Consider the following 17,537-nt stretch of genomic DNA (forward strand, 5'->3'; position numbering starts at 1 on the left):
CAATTTTGACATGATGGACGCATAGCGTCCACACGTCCCGTAGTGCTGGCAACATCACGAGTGCACCATTCACACCAGCAACATCACGAGTGCACCGCAAGTGTGCCGCAAAAAGAACCCGCTTTTTGCGGGTTCTTTTTCCGCTGCCGGAAAGCCTTGCCGTTTGGCAGCTGAGGCTTCCTGCTGGCGGAAATGGAGGTGGCGGCAAACCACTCTTTTTGGGTGGTCTGTATCCCGCCAATGTTAACAAAAAAGAAGGAGGGGCTAGGGAAGGAAAATTACATTTAGGAGACATATTGTTCCCATCCCAGGTTTCTGGAGATAGGGTTGACCAATTTTGGACGGATTTTTCTCCACCATATTTGGGGAGAATTTTTTCCAGTGTTTATAGGCATTGGAGAAGATCTGTGAAGACTTGGAAAACCAAACTGGCATCGGTGGGGAGCCATGATTTCCACAGACCACACTTTACCCACCTTCATTCTAGAATATAGACTACTATACTACTAATCTTAATTAGTGATAAAGTCATAGGTGAGAAATTAACATTTATCGAATAAAAAGCAGGAGATGAGGTACCGCAAAACTCCATCAGGTGAGACAAAGATACCTCCTCTCCTTCACCTTTAAGTTACATGAGCCCAGTCCCATATCCAGTTTTGCAATTCTAGTCTAGGTGTACCATGCTGTAGAAATCTTTAGGTGAATGAAGCAACAAGGTAGTTCAGGATGGAGAGTGAATCACTTAGCTTTGGAAATGTGAGAAGGAGAGGACTCTTGTTCTGGAAATATTTCCTAGCAAGGGGAAATCCCTAATGGATAAATGAATTCCAGGCAATTCTCAGAGCAATCTGTCCACACTAGTTCTTCTAGTGAGGTAAGGAAAGAATGGCTTAGGCACATGAACTCAGAGGCATTTACAGGCTTCAGAGGGGAAAAAACAGTCAGTGACTTTAGATTGATCTCAGGATGAGGTAGAAGAAAAGGGATCAATAGTTTGGCTTTGGGGAATGGAAAGAGGTTTGTGGAGATTCCTTTTTATTTGAATGAGAAAAAGATAGCTGCATGGGCATTATAATAGCCATCCATCTGGAAGACAGGTGGGGGTATGCAGTACAAAAAGGAGTATGAAAGTTTCCCAGGTGGAACAATCCTCCTTCTCCTCTTTATTTATAACCTGCCCCAACATCAGGACTCTTTAACTTAAGAGGGTCTATCCTGAAGTGGGCACACTTCAATTTTCCACCAAATCTCTCAAATGGCCAATGTAAAAGTATCCTTATGGGTTATCTAGCTCAGGTGGTGAATTGGAAGTCAGGTAGGCATTTAATGTACTTGGAACTCCATGAAAGAAAATCTTTTTAATTGAGACAGTGGAGGACACACAGAGACAGTTAAGTAGTGCCCTCCTGCAGGGATTTCTTAGGTCTCTTGTTCTTGCTTCAGAATATAATGGATTTTTTAACCATGGTGCCAGAATTATAAATATAAGAAACAAACTGCATGTGCACAGAAAGCCACCATAAGTGAGCTTCTTTGTAAGAATGAGTAGAAATAGATAGAACACTCAGCAAACAACTATGAATAAAAAGTAATAAAGGCTAGTTGATCCACTTGTTCTTTGGCATCACCAAATTTGTAGCAGCTCATCATTTTCACAGCAGAAATAAGTCTTTATTAGGACCAGGAAAGCCCTTTCACTGAAACCTGGTTTAATTTTCTCATTTCACTTGGCATGGAACTTCGTAGCCCATTAAAAATAATTCAGTAAAACTAAGGACTTTACCACACAACCTCTATTCTTGCTGAGATTGTGTTAATGAAAGGAAATACATACATACTGGTTTGAGAGCACCCTCTACCAAACATCCCTTCCATCCAACTGAAATGTTTTCTGGATCCAGTCATTCAATTTTTAGGTGTTGATCTTGGGACTATATCACATGCAGCTATTAAACCACATAAACATTGGATAATAGCATCTTTGGCAATACCTAGTGTGTGATGAGTCTCCCTCTCCTTGCTGCCTTGTCCTCCAAACAGGGTTAGGTGGAATATGTTGGAAAGGTTCCTTCCATTTATTGGAATATGTTGATCTAGTGGAACTTTTCTGCTGACTGGGGGAAGGAATTTCTTAACATTTTCCTCTCTCCTTATATTTCCTTGCATCTTTTGAAATATTGCTCCAGAGGCTTAGGGGAGCTGCTGGAACAGTAGAGAAGTGTGCTGCAGAGGCAGGATCCACTAATGGATGCAGACTGAGTAAAACTGCCTCAGTCGCTTCTGGTGGCGTAATAAAATACTTCCTTTCCACCCTAACATATATTCAACCTTCAAGACTATCCTGTGCCATACTACCATATAGCCATAGATAAAAAAAAAATGTGCCTCCTGGGGTATGTGACATTAATTGTTTGAGTGGATAACTTTTTGTTTGGCTGCTATTTGATACAGATGCTGCTGAATTAACATGTATTTTTACACTACCTTTAATTTGCTTTGGATGCACTGATAATTACATTCTGCTTGCATTTAGCTGCAAATTTGATTTTGCACCTAGAGATGGCATGTTTTGATTTAGGGAGGAGAAGTATTTGCTGTGGCTTTGATTTATGGTTTTCTATTCTGCTTTTGGAACATTAGTAGTACAGCTAGGAGGACAGCATGAACACTTAGTGAATGTGCTCTTATGGTGTAATTTATCTTTACGACTAAAACACAGGGCTTCCACAAACCTTGCTAATCAGTCGTCAATTGTTCTGAGCGTTGTCTCAGGCATCTAGTCTTCTGAATCACTTTTGTGATTCAGTGCACACACTCATGAGTAGAAATTATAGGAAAAGCCATCATACTCTGGCACTGGACAATATCATTTGATTGACAAGTCCATATTCTACAAACCGTTCGGATTCCCAGTGATTGGGCAGTATATAAATAAATCCTATTATTATTATTATTATTATTATTATTGTATGTCTTCAAGTGATTTTTGACTTACGGTGATCTTAAGACTAACCTATCATTAGGTTTTCTTGGCATATTTCTTCAGGGGGGTTTCCTATGAGGCTAAGAAAGTATGCACATTACCGCACTACACTCTTATAGTGCTGCTATTCTACTTTTACTGCTCTGGCTGCCTCCTGTTGCATTCTGAGGTTTGTAGTTCAATGAGGCCTAAGAGTTCTTTGGCTGAGAATTTTAAATGCCCTCCCAGAATGCAACACAAGACAGCCAGAGCAGTAAAAGTGGAATAGCAGTGCTATAAGAGTGTAGTGTGGTAATCTAGTATGACTGGCCCCAGGCCACCCAGGAGGTTTCCATGGCTGAGCAGGGATTTGAACTCTGGTATCCAGGGTCATAGTCCAGTATTCAAACTACTGCACCATATTGGTTCTACAATACCAATATATTAAGAGGACTGATGGGCACTCATGTGATTGTAAAAAAATAAAGATCTGAAACAAAGAAAACAACAAGAATAACAAAGGTTGATGTAAAAATGAGAGCATTATCATTCTTAGACACACAGGTTGCTCATTTCCTTGGTTTTAAATTGCTTACATTGATTTACCTTGATGGTTAAATCTGACAGCTATTGTGAAGATGTTACAGGAGGCACATGAATGCCTAACCACCTACATAAACAAAGAAAATGATAATAATTTTATTTCTACAGTACTTTTCTGGGGCTCATAGCATCTGTTTCCCTATACATTTGGAACTTTTATGTTTGGCGTGAAGGTCACAACAAGAAAGTCACAGTAAAGGTGTTTAGATGTGTTCATTGCATGGAGAAAGTGGATAGAGAAAAAACTTTTTTCCTTTCAACCCTCCTTCTTAAAGTTGCGTGGTAGGAGATTCAGGAGAGACAAAGGGAGGCTGCACTCTCACAGGACATGGCAATGCCACTGTCATGAAATCCAAGTTTCATTGAGTTTCAGCACATTCAAATGCTCAGGCAACCTGAAGATCCATCTTTTGCACCTGTAATGTTTTTTCTTTTCTTTTGATAAAGTCTATGAGCAGTCTCACAAATGAGAAATTGCTCTAAAGATTCACATGCTTTGGTCAGGTCTCACCTGGAACTGTGGGGCTCACCTGGGCACCACAATTTGAAAAGCATTTTGACAAGCTGGATTGTGTCCAGAGGAGGAGGGTGACCAAAATGGTGCCTGCTTGTCTTATATTAAATTTCACACAAGAGAAAACAAAGCAAGACACAGACTGACAGATAAGGGAGTAATACTAGTATAATATGATGATGAATGAAGCATACACATAGGCACATGAGGAAGAACTGAAGGACAAGAAGAACTCAAGTCGAATAAATAATTTCATTTTCTAGGAGAAGGGAAGATGGATTCACTGCTTAAATTTTATACTGTGGACATATAGGCACACTTATACCACAGAGAGGAACAAAATAAAACAGCAAAGATAAGAGTTTCATCAGGGAGAAAAAAAAAATTCACTACAGGAAAAAAAACATGAGAAGGATTGATTAAAGATATATGAAAAGAAGGGAAAGCATTTTGAAATAATACCCAAACTGAACTTGTCACCCCACCCCATAAACAATCACAGAAATACTTGCGATTAAGGAATGTAAAAGCTGAGCAAGGAAGATTGTGCACTATTCTCATTTACTGGAGTCACAACCTCCCCCCTCCCCGAACCCCCACACTTTGATAAAAGCATACTTTGGAAAGTGTATCAGTTGCTTTCTCAAGTTTTAGATAAAAATCACCTTAGGATAGGAAGAACTTAGGTTATATCTCAGTCACTCAAGTCATTGTGCCCCATCCTCACCATTTTCACAGAAATAAAAACTAAAATGCACTCTTTCTAGAAACAGTGGCCAGAATCCTCTTGGGCTGTTATACGTTATAAACTGTTATGAATAACAGGAATAGTAAAAGAGAAGGGAGTTCAGGACAGATATAAGTTTCTCAAGACGGAGATACTGAAGGTTCAATTTCAAACAGTTCCAATGATGACTGGTAGATGAAGGGAAAGCTGTAGATATAGTATATCTTGATCTCAGTAAGGCCTTTGACAAAGTCTCCATGATATACTTGCAAACAAGATAGATAGTGCCACTGTTAGGTAGATTTCTAATTGGTTGACCAGCCAAACCCAAAGGGTGCTCAGCAATGGCTCCTCATCATCCTGGAGAAAAGTGACCAGTGGTACCACAGGGTTCTGTCCTGGGCCCAGTGCCTTTATCAATGACTTGGATGATGGAATACATTTTGTCCCTGGTAAAAGTGGACAATTATGGCAACCCTAAATAGAGGGCATACTTATCAAATTTACAGATGATACCAAATTAGGAGGAGTAGCTAATACCCCAAAGGAGACAATCAAAATTCAAACTAAAAGCTGGGCCAAAATGAACTTCAACAGGGAGAAATGTAAAGTACTACACTTAGGTAGAAAAAATAAAATAAAATGCATAGATATAGGATGGGGGACACCTGGCTTAATACAATAACATGTGAAAGGGATTTAGGACTCTTAATTGACCACAAGTTGAACATGAGTCAACAGTGTGAAGTCGCAGCAGAAAAGGCCAATACAATGGCCATCCACCCCCCTCCATGCCAGAGGCTGTGGAACAGGGATGGGCTTTTTGCTTCCCTCCCAGTGGTAGAGTCCAGGGCTTAAATCATGCCATGGCAGTATTGCAATAGCATAAGGACTGCTGGGGGCATGGTCTTGGGACAGGCTTTGTACATTGCTCCTGAAGCAGCCGCATTCCGGAGCGATTTTGTGACCCACCCACATGCAGCTGGGCTGGCCGTTTAGGGGCTGGGTAGGAATCCCCCCCCCCTTTCCACAGGTTTTTCACCTACCACATACTGTTACCAGTGAGATTATGGGAAATAGGCTTGGATGGAGTCTAAAAAAAATTTAATTCAGTTTTAAAGTCATTAATTCTAATTGGATTGATTTAATATTTGATTTTGGCATGGATTTTGGATTTGATCTCGGCGAGCACCTTGGACATCCTACTGGGTGTAAGGAAAATTTCTGGAAACACCTCTACGGGCCTTGCGACCTGTGGGGTGGCTGAAGGAAATGGACCTTGGGTCTGGCTTGAAGTTATACCCCAACTTTAATCTTTGCAGTTTGGGAAGGGGGACTTTTTGTTGGACTTCCTTATGCGGGAGGCCAACAAACAACCCAATTTATGGACTGTCATTGAGGGCTCAGGTGTTATCGTCCTTGATAAGCTGCAGAAGTAGTCTGTGATAAGACACCGGTATGCAGCTTCTCCCACACTTGGTTTGGTTAAGGTATTAGTTGCAGTTCCGTTAAGAATTTAATAAATAGGTCAATAAATGGCCCTGTGTTTAACCCATATATCTTGTGTCCGGACTCTTTATTCCAGGGGTTGAGTAGCAATACTAGGCTGCATCAATAGAAGTCTAAATCAAGGGAAGTAATAGTGCCATTGGATTTTGCTTTGGTCAGGCCTCACCTGGAATACTGTGTCCCGTTCTGGGCACCACAATTCAAAAAGGAGGTTGAGAAGCTGGAGTGTGCCTAGAGGGGGACGAGCAAAATTGTGAAAGGTCTGAAAACTATGCCCTATGAAGAGAGAATTAGGGAGATGCCTATGATTAACCTGAAGAAGAGAAGGTTAAAAGATGATATGTTAACCCTGTTTAAATATTAGAAGGGGTGTAATATTGGGACTGGAGCAAGTTTTTCCCCCTGATTCTCAAGAGATTAGGACCTAAAGCAATGGATTCAATCTATAGGAAAAGAGATTCCACCTCAACATTAGGAAGAACTTCCTGACAGTAGTTTGTGTTCAGCTGTAGAACACACTTCCTCAGAGTGTGGTAGAGTCTCCTTTGGAGGTTTTTAAACAGAGGCTGGATGGCCATCTGTCAGGGGTGCTTTGATTGTATGTTCCTCCATGGAAGAATGGGGTTGGACTGGATGGCCCTTGTGATCTCTTCAAACTCTATGATTCTATGAGTTACACACTAGTTTAAGGGGCATGAAAGTCTCCCAATCTCTACTTACCAGACAGAAGCCACTGAGATCAGTGAGGTGGTGGTGGGGGTCCGTCCCACTGTTGATCAGGAAGCAGCTGATGGATGGTCCCAGCTATCCCTTGCATGAACAATTTGGAATGAAGGGGAATTGTGACATGTTTCTACTTCTCCTATTGCACAGGAGAGGGAGCAGAAACTGCAACCCAAGTGATAGGGAAACAGACCCCCATTGACTGTAGTGACTGCTTCCCTGTAAGTGAGAATTAGGAGGTTGGGCTGGGATTCATTGCATAGTGTTGGGACAAAGCAGACATTTGGGAAAGCATGGCCCAAGGCCACTTCAGCCACAGTCAGATCCACAGTGACTGCATGGCCCATTCTGAAAGCAGGCTACAACCAACAGATCAAGCTGTGCTGTCAGGAGCCAGATTATCCCAGCTCCTTTTTGTTCTGGTCTAAAGGACCAGAGCATGGCCTCGGCATGACTTCCAGACATACTGGAGATATGCATCATATAAACGGCTTGCCTCCAACACAGTTGGAAGCTACTTCTTTTGGCTTGTGTGTTTTGGGTCACTGTAACTATGGTACTTACACAATGCATCTTGCATACAGGATTCCAGCCACTGCACCTGTCTTTTCAAAGTACAACTCATCAGTGAAGGGCTGTGCATGATCCCATTTTAATTCTGGTAGGTTTGAAAGGTAGCCTGCTTAGTTGTGGAAGCACCAAAACTGATTTGAAAGGTTATGATTTTGGCTTTCAGTCAAAGATTTTGCATAGTTATATCTTCCAACTGATTTGCCAGGGACAGTTCCAATTAATTCTCTGCCATCCTACAGTTGCTTTTAAAATGACTCTCTCCTTCCCCCACTTTTCCTTTATTCTCAGTTTACAACAATTGCTGCAAACTGAATTCAAAGTGCAAAAGTAGTTTGCATTCAATTAACTCAACAGGAGAGAGAGAGAAGAGAAGGGGACAGAATCTTGGCCTTTCTGGTAAGCTCAGACAAAAGTAAACTGCTGCATCTTCTCCTATTTTGTGTGTTCTTCCACATTAATAATGTTTCCCATCAACTGCATTCTGGTGTTGCTTGGCTACAGGTCTCCGGTTTTCATCTGTGAAATATGGGAGGGTAAATATCTAATGATAATATATCACTTCAGAGCTACAGTCTTTGAATACCAGTTGCTAGTGCAAACCAACAGAAAGTGACTGTTGTTATGTCTTGTTGATAGCCTTTCCATAGACATCTGTTTGGCTAATGTGCCAAAAGGATATTGGAACAGCTAGGCCTTTGATCTGATCCAGAATGTTATGTTTGTAACATTAACTTGGTAATCTTTTCTGACCTGCATGGTAGTTCTGTGTTATTATACTGTAGATGGGTATGAAGCACCACCAAGTACATTAGTGCACTATTACCCCAACATAAGAGATTTCTGTGTTTGGCAGTCCAGAAGAAAGAGAAAATAGAAGATCGTTTTACCTAAGGCATCAGTAAACCTTCTCTTTCTGCTATAATTTAGGATCTTATCCCATTGACAGATAAAACAGCTTACCTCTTCTGGTCTGAATTCAGGATCTGGGATGCTCCCAGTTATTATCATACCTAAAACACCACCTATCTAACTGGGATGCCACCACCCAGTTGTATCCCAGGTCAAAGCCTTGCTCAGCCAGCACTTTTTCGAAGTCGGGGAGCTTCTGACTTCAAAAATTGGCCATCTGAACAAGGCTTCAACCCAGGATACATCTGGGTGGTGGCATCCCTGCTAGATAGGTGGTGATTTAGGTATGATAACATCCAGGGTCATCCTGGATCCTGAATTCAAACCAGAAAAGGTAAGCTGGCTTATTTGTTAATGGGATAAGCTCCGTGGACAGCGACAACTGTTACTTAGGGATCAAAAATGGAAACCCTAATTTTGCATATTGAAATATTGGCAAATAAATGAAGTATATCTCACTTGAGAAAAGCATAGGTTTGTGAAATGTGCTGTATATTTTTTGTGGAAAAATATGCACAAAAGTATGTGTGCATTTCAATAATTTGCACTATGAAAAAAATACATTTCAAAAACATATAAAAATACATCTCAGTCAGTAGGAAAATGTTAGAAAACTGCATTCAAGAATACATTTAAACAATAATAATCCAAAACAACAACAACAACATGTGTGTTAGTTGAGGTGGGGAATCTCATAATTCAATGAGGAACTAGGGCAGAATGAGAATGCTGGTAGGATAATGAGCAACACAATGCAAATAAGACAGATGGATATCCATCCTCTTACCATTGCTCCCATCTTGCTTTGCTGTATTTCCAAGCATATTCCTCCTTTTCATATCTTCTCATTCATCTCTTTCCTACTGAACTGGTAATGAGCTCATTTGATGGTATACAGTCTCCAGCTGCCATTTCATAGATGTTTGGCTTTAACATCTTGAAATGTAAATCCACTTTTCCTCTTCTATGCCCAAAGGAATTACCAGCCATTTTAAAAATTGTGCCTTTCTGGGATATTTGAATATTTTTTCAGCTTGCCCTGTTATGTATCTTTGAATTTCTAATCCATTGAAACTCATGAATTAGATCAAGCAGAAGCCCCTCAACACAGAAATGCTCCCTCAGTCTTCAGGAAGATTTTGATCCAGTGGACTTTTTCTGCTGGCGGAATGTAGGAGGTGGTGATATCCACTTTTTTAACCTCTTGCCCCCTGCAGTCCTCTGTAAATCTGCTCCATGCTATTGCTAGAACAGAAAGACATATGCCACCTGAAGCTGTAGCTGGCTGGGCAATCAGTGAAAATCACCTCTTGCTTTTCTAGAAGAAATATGTAGAGAACCCTGCTTGGGGGAACCTGTGATATTGGAGTAAAATTCTGGATCTAATCTGTAATTCCATACCCTCCCACATTTCACAAGGGAAAACTGACATAAATATGGCCAAGCAACACCAGAATGTGGCCAAGATGGCAAAAGCTATTAATGAGAAAGCAAACACAAGCTAGGAGAGGCTGCAGCAGCATGCTTTTGCCTGAGTCTACTGGGAAGGGTAACACTCCATCCTTTCATCTTCCTCTACTCAGGACTGGTTCATCCATATAGGTGAACTAGGCAGCCACCTAGGGCGGCAAATTTTAGGGACGGGGCGGCAGCTTTTTTGTATATTTTACTATATTAAACTGAAAACTCATTACAGCAAGTGACGTAAAAGCTACCGTAGGATGGTTTTTTTGTACAACGGCCAAAACATAAATTGGAACCTAAGTTTTATGTCATGTGTAGCTTTATCAAATGAAACAGTGGAAATCAAGGAGTGAAAATAATTATGAGGGGCAACAGGGGGTGCCAATATATTTCTCGCCTAGGGTGGCAAAATACCTAGAACCGGCCCTGCCTCTACTGAGTTAATTGAGTGGAAACATCTTTGCACTTTGAACTCAGTTTGCAGCAATTGTAATAAGCTGAGAGCAAAGGGGAAAGTGGGAGGAGGAGAGAGAAGCTTACTCATTATAAAATCAGCTAAAATGTGATATGAAAGATTAATAGGGACCATCTCTGACAAATTGAGACTGTTAGAGAGTATGCAATTCTGGCAAAATGGTACACAGATTGGTTATAGTCTGTGGTGTATAGCCTGTGTTCTTCATTCTGTATTCTGTTTACCTGTAGTCACATTGCAGCTTTTTCTTAGAATGACTAAAATATAAGCTATCTAAATTCTACTCAGAAGTACTTTGCATTGGGCTCACTGGAATACACTCCTCCTCAATTAGTGAGTTTTGAATTGTGGCTTTATTTACTGATGAAACCAGCATAATCTAAGGCACTATTTGTGCCATTTTACCATATAATCATGTTTCTTCTTCCCTCTCTAGGGTGTATTTATTTTTAGGAATTCTTCTGGAGACAATCTGAATTAGATTTAGATGAAGTTTAGCAATACCTCCAGCTTCAGGATGTTTTGCAGTTGTACATTCGCTGTGAACTACTGCTTGTAGTGCTCATCTTGAATAACACAACTTATTGCTCTGTGATAGATTTTTTTTCAAGGAAGAGAAAAAATAGTACTATTTAACTTGAATATTTGAATATACCAATAACTTGAGTGTACCAAGTAGACCACAGCAACAAAATGCTCCAGTCTTTCTTTGGTGTGTATGTATTTGAGCCTGTGGCTGAATCATTGTCTCAGGAGCAAAATGGTAGTAACCTTCTCTAGAGGCATAATTTACAAGTCGTCTTACTTTGGTCCCCATTTGAGATCCTATGGGAGGCATTAGAAGTGAGGGTAGTAGTTATCATTTTTCTGGGGTCTGTTAGCTTCGTGTCTGCTTCTTCCTGTTGCTGGAAGGAGGAACCAAGGCAAGAATGTTCAGAGTTTTTTGGTACTTCTGTGTCTCAAGCCAAACAGGGGCTGAAATGTTGGAGCACATGTGTGTGTGTGTGTGTGTGTGTGTGTGGAATTTCCAGACTGAAGCTAGTGTAGCTTTCACTTGGGTTCACCTGGGCTGCATCATTTAAATAGCATACCTCCAAAGTGATCCAAAGCAGCATTATTTTGGCCTGTCTGTACAGGCTCTTTATGACCTTTTGTAGAATCATAGAATCGTAGAATCACAGAGTTGGAAGAGACCACAAGGGCCATCCAGTCCAACCCCCTGCCATGCAGGAAATCTCAATCAAAGCATCCCCAACAGATGGCCATCCAGCCTCTGCTTAAAGACCTCTAAGGAAGGAGATTCCACTACACTCCGAGGGAGTGTGTTCCACTGTCAAACAGCCATTACTGTCAGGAAGTTCCTCCTAATGTTGAGGTGGAATCTCTTTTCCTGTAGCTTGTATCCATTGTTCTGGGGTCTGTTCTCTGGAGCAGCAGAAAACAAGCTTGCTCCCTCCTCAATATGACATCCAAATATTTAAACAGGGCTATCATATCACCTCTTAACCATCTCTTCTCCAGGCTAAACATCCCCAGCTCCCTAAGTCATTCCTTATAGGACATGGTTTTCAGATCCTTCACAATTTTAGTCGCCCTCCTTTGGACACGCTCCAGTTTCTCAATATCCTTTCTGAATTGTGGTGCCCAGAACTGGACACAATATTCCAGTGTGGCCTGACCAAAGCAGAATATAGTGGCACTTTGAGTTGGTCCAAAAGATAGCAGCCACAATTATACATCTGCCATCCCTGTAGACACCACTATGCTTGACCAACTCAACAACCTCATCTTACTGTAGAGAGTCCAAAAAGCACAGTTGTATAAAGAAAATTTAACACATGAAAATAATGACACTACTCAGAAGTGCCTGTTGTTCAAACACATGTGATCACAATAGTGTTTTAGGTTAGTTGTCACAGTTATTTATATAGTTGTATATTTATTCCAATTAACTTTGCTCACACTCACATCTCATATTCCAGTCTCTCCTCTAATTAACTGGCCCTAACTACAAGCCTCTGACAAAGAAATTCTCTTTTATGAAGTCTTTTCCCACCTGCTCAGTCCCCAGTTCCCCCCACCATTTCTTTGTCTAGCTGGAATTTATCTAGTGCTGGCACTGAGAGGATGGTGAGGAAGGGTTGGAAGAACACAGTCTTTTGGTATCACATATCACATGTTACCTGCAGTAAACAATGCAATAATGCTTGAGCTGGGGAAGAATGGAATTCTTCTCTAACTGATCCTACTGTGGCTGTGAGCCTACAACAGGCAAAGTAAGCAGCTTTCTCCAGAATCCCTGACTGAGCATGTGTAAACAGTAAAACAGAGAGAGAAAAAAGGATGTTTTTAAAAAGCATGTTTTTTAAAACAACAACAACAGCAAAAACAAAACAAAACAAAACACAGATCTGGCCACCAAAATGGAAAACATAAGAAAAGCAGGAACTGATGAATGAATGAAAGAAAGAAAGAAAGAAAGAAAGAAAGAAAGAAATCTGGATAAAATTTGGAAGAAGCTTTCAGGTAGTCTCTAGAACAGGGGTAGGCAACCTTTTTGAGCCGGGGGCCGGGTTGCTGTCCCTCAGACAACTGGGGGGGCCGAAGCCAAAAAAAATAAATAATTAAATAATTTTTTAAATAAATAAATAAATAAATAAATCGGGACAGATGTAGGACAACATTGTCAAATAGTGGACACTTTTTAAAAAAAAGTGGAGGACACGCAAAAAAAATTGCTGATTTAAATTTTTTTTAAAAATATAAATGCATGTTTCTGAGGCGTCTATAGACAATTGCCCCCCTTGCCCCTGCGCACGAGAGGCCAAAGGCCCCGGCGGCAATCGGCAGCAGGACTGGGCTGGGGCCGGTCCCAAGGCCTCGCCGGGCCGCATCCGGCCCGCGGGCCGCAGGTTGCCTACCCCTGCTCTAGAAGGTTCAAAAAGTTTTTGTTTACTTCTGCAAGGCTTACCTGACCTGGATGGTTCATTTCTTATATGCATAACAATAGTTCTGAATAAAAAAGTTTGCTGGAACATTTGAATTCCTCCCCCTCCTCCTCCTCCTCCTGTAGTATAGTGTAAGAAACTATCCCTGTTCTTTCCATGTTATTTCTTCCTCTGATGCAAATTTTTTGTTTTAGAAATACTGCCAGGAACTCATTTCCTTCATTGCCTGAGATATAAAGATATATCTGTAATTCCTGTCTCTGGCTGTCACCCACACCAGACATTTAAAAATCCAGTTTGAATTCTCTTACATCTCCTCACATACCACTCAGGTATAGAGAGAAGGACCGTATCTCTCTCTATGTGCCCATGAGAGCTCTAAGATAATCTGGAGAGGTCCTTCTCTCTGTCCCACTGCCTTCTCCATCTCTTTTGGTGGTAATAAGAGAATGGGCCTTACTGATGGCTTCCCTCATATTTGGAACTCCCTCCCTAGAGAGGCCAGGATGGCTCCCTCCTTGCTCTGCTTCCATCAGCAACTGAACACATTTTTGTGTCACTAGGCTTTTGGAAATTGAATGAGATTGGCTTTTGATGATGTACTTAGCTGTTTTCTGTTTTATGGTCTGTATAACATTTTGACAGCAGGTCAAAATATTTGTGTGCCATCAGGCTTTTGCAGACTAATTAGGGTTGGGCTTTTAATGTTGTGCAGCTCTATATATAGTCTTTCAGCATATTTTAATATTTTTCGTGTTTAGTGTAAACTTTGTAAACTGTTTAACTATTTTTAATATTTTATTTATACTATTATTAATGTATTTGTACTGCTTTTAATTTGTATTGTTTTAAATATGGTGTTGGCCACCTTGAGTCCCATTATTGGAAGAAAAGTGGGATAAGAATGAATGCATGCATGAATGAATAGCCTTAATACCTCTGATACACATAAAATATATAACTATAATGTGCCTTATTTTCTCTAGTATGCATTCAATAACATATACACATAGGTCCAGAACATTACAGCCACTCCCATTGCAGGATCTCTGTTTTGCACCATTTGATAGTCCAAATGTGCTGTGTGCTTCTCATGCAGTAGTTAGCATAATTGCCCAGCATTTTAGAATTCCCCAATCTCATTGAATTAGATGTTTTAATAAGGTGTATATGGCAGCTGTCTTCATTTTGCTCTTCCTCTTTATGTATCCTTTATACAACTATTGCTATGTTAAACTGAATTTCTCTCTGCAACCAATAAAAGTGATTAGTTTGTAATAGGGCTCTGCAAATGGGGAGATGGAAGTGTTCCCTTCACTATCTGCATTTAGACTCCTCTAAGTGTCCTCTGCAATAGTGCTTTTTCCCCATTCCAATGGAACTGGCTAATGTTATGCTGTTTATTGCTTGTTTCCCTTAAATCTTACTCAGACAAATAACATTTGTTCCAGTTCTCTACACTGAGCACAAAAAAGCGCCTTTTAATTCTCACTGTAGCATTTGCCATTTGATTTAATTTCTTTGGTTCAGATGAGTCAATGGCTGAGCTATTCTGTGGACAATTTTCCTTTCGAGGGGTTATCTTGTTCTGAATTTATCAACTATTGTTCCTTTGCCATTTTGTACTTTCTGTTGGAGAAAAAGGACAGTTACAACAATAACATTCCATTTTTATCTGTGATATCCCCCCCCCACACACACACACTACTTCCATCTACTTAGTGTCATTGTGGCTGCCCTTGTCAGATAACACACTGCAGACACTTCTCTTCCTGTGCAGAATCCCAAAAAGATAGAGGAATGGTGGTGAAAACGAACCTCTAAATGGCAGTTGAAGAGTATGCGTGAAGGAAATCCAGGAGTACTAATGTTAGCAAAGGACAACATTTATATCAACAAGACAAAAGCATATCCTCCAACTGCCCCTATTTAGCAGTAACACTCCCGATTAAATCTTTGTTATTCCACTATTTCAAATGCTTTTGAAATGTCTCATTTTTATCTCTCCTCCTTCCACTTTCCCCCTTTGTCCTCAGTTTGCTTCAATTGCTTTATACTGAATTCAGTGTACAAATGTATTTTGCACTTAACTGACTCAGTAATGAGGAGGGGGGGACAAGATCTTGCCCTTCCTTGCAGACTCAGTCAAAAGCAAACTGCTATTAAGCTTTTCCCAGCTTGTGCATTTTCCTTTATTAATAACTTCTGTCATCTTGACTACGCTCTGATATAGCTTGGCCCCATGAATACTGGTTTTGATCTGTGAAATACTGGAGGGTATACAAATTTGTCTTATTCACAAGATGCCCCTTTATGTAAAACGCATAAGATCCTCCATAGGCACTAAGTGAACTAAGTCCACTTCGTTGTACTGTTTACAAGAAGATAGGCAGAGAAGCCTGCCAACTGTGCAAGAATCAACTAATACAGGTATTCCTTGAGGATTGTTTCCTACAATGAACCCTTGCTCACGTGCAAACTACTGTTCACAGCTTGAACACAACTAACCACCTCTTGCTGATGGAGGCCCTCTTTGCTAACAATTCCTCAAAACTTAAGCACACACTATTGCCAGGCTGAAAAGGCTCTTCTTTATTTTGTTCCAGGCTCCACAACCCAAAGGACACATCTGGAAAACTACCTTTCATCATAAAAGTGTCTCATCTCTCCTCCAGGGTGAGTGCGACAGTATCAAGAGGCCAGGCTTCATGTGGCAGTGATGATAGATCTTCTTTTCTAGCCTTCAAAGTGCTGCAGCTGCTAACACTCATTTTAATGCTCTAGAAAAGACAGGAGGAAGAAATGCCCAGTTTTACTCATTTTATGGAGGAAAGCAAACACAACTTGTCCTTCTGACAGAATCATACTAGCTAATAATGAGTTTGATCTTTTGCCTCTCACAATAGCTAAAGTTAGCAGTTGGAAGAAGTATAAAACAGCTCAAATAGATTACTCTCTTTTTTAACACCTATTTTTCAGCCACTTAAAGGTCAGGATAGCATGAAGATGTATGATTGCTTTAAACAACTGCAGAAGCTTATATTTTATATTAAACTTAGCCCTTTGTTTTGGATTCCTTTGCATTATATAAGGCATCGATCAGACCACTTCCTGTGGCAATGAGTTTGACAAGCCAGCACAGTGATAGATGTCTCAAAGTAACCATACATATAGTGGAATCTAAGATTAAAAAAATAAGTAAAAATGCATTTTCAGTGTAATTAAAAAAATCCATCAGGCACTTATATAACCATGTTACTTCCATTATATTGTTGTGTTTCTGAAACAGAGTTACTCAAAGGCTGTCTTAATGTGAAAGTGTATATTGGAAAAAAAAAGCTTGGAAATCATACAAGGTTCACTGAATATTTCAACAGCAAAGCATCAGATACCTAAGAGTATGATGTGTGGGTGGAAGTTTGGCTTTAAATGAGGAAGAATCTAAAACATTCCCATGTTTTCCCTTAATTCTTAAAGTAGGTCAAAGTGCTGAATCATTTCCATCACATTTTTGTTAGTGCAGGTGAGAGATCATGAAGATAATTTCAAGCAAACAGTTTTGTTTTTCTTGCAAACATAATTTAGTTGCAGATTACACTCATCTCTTTCCTCTCTCTCTCTCTTTTTATATAAAGAAGAGACACCTGCTGGGAGCCACATAGAAAGGTTGTATTAAGAAATTTTACTTTTTAAAATGTAAGAATGTCATACATTGTCTAGAATATTGTAATGCTATTTGTTTCATAGATAAAAAGAAGATACATCTATCAGGTTACATAGTCCTTTGGAAGCTGTGCTTCTGTTGTTTTATGGAGACAACTAAATAAATGTGTGATCTTTATGAATTTATTTAAGATTCTAGTACAATAAAAATTTAATTTATATAACCATATCAGTGCATGCTTCCATCCTAATGAAAGGAGGGGAGGCAACTTTCTCTCATTTCCTCTTTCTCCTGCATGGAGAATGTCTTCAAACACTCGGGGACCTGTAGTCTTGGAAAATCCTTTTCACAGAGCTCTCTGCTTGATCAAAAACTATTTTGTAGACTCCAGCTTGTATTCTTCTGGTGCACACATATGGAAAGTAGGTTTCCATTTTGTAGTTTCCTGATGGAGTAAATTATT

The 17,537-nt window shown here is 40.1% G+C and overlaps 1 long non-coding RNA gene across 1 annotated transcript in view; it reads left to right on the plus strand.

Annotated features, from left to right (window-relative positions):
- The window catches only part of LOC121919214, a 73,759-nt gene extending 56,679 nt beyond the window's left edge, over window positions 1-17,080 (plus strand). The window contains exons 2-3 of the long non-coding RNA XR_006101416.1: window positions 16,017-16,086; window positions 17,046-17,080. This is a non-coding gene — a long non-coding RNA (uncharacterized LOC121919214). The remainder of the gene's footprint in view (window positions 1-16,016; window positions 16,087-17,045) is intronic.
- The last annotated feature ends 457 nt before the right edge of the window (window positions 17,081-17,537 follow it).

This window comes from Sceloporus undulatus, chromosome 1 (assembly GCF_019175285.1).
Source record: "Sceloporus undulatus isolate JIND9_A2432 ecotype Alabama chromosome 1, SceUnd_v1.1, whole genome shotgun sequence".
Taxonomy (NCBI): domain Eukaryota; kingdom Metazoa; phylum Chordata; class Lepidosauria; order Squamata; family Phrynosomatidae; genus Sceloporus; species Sceloporus undulatus.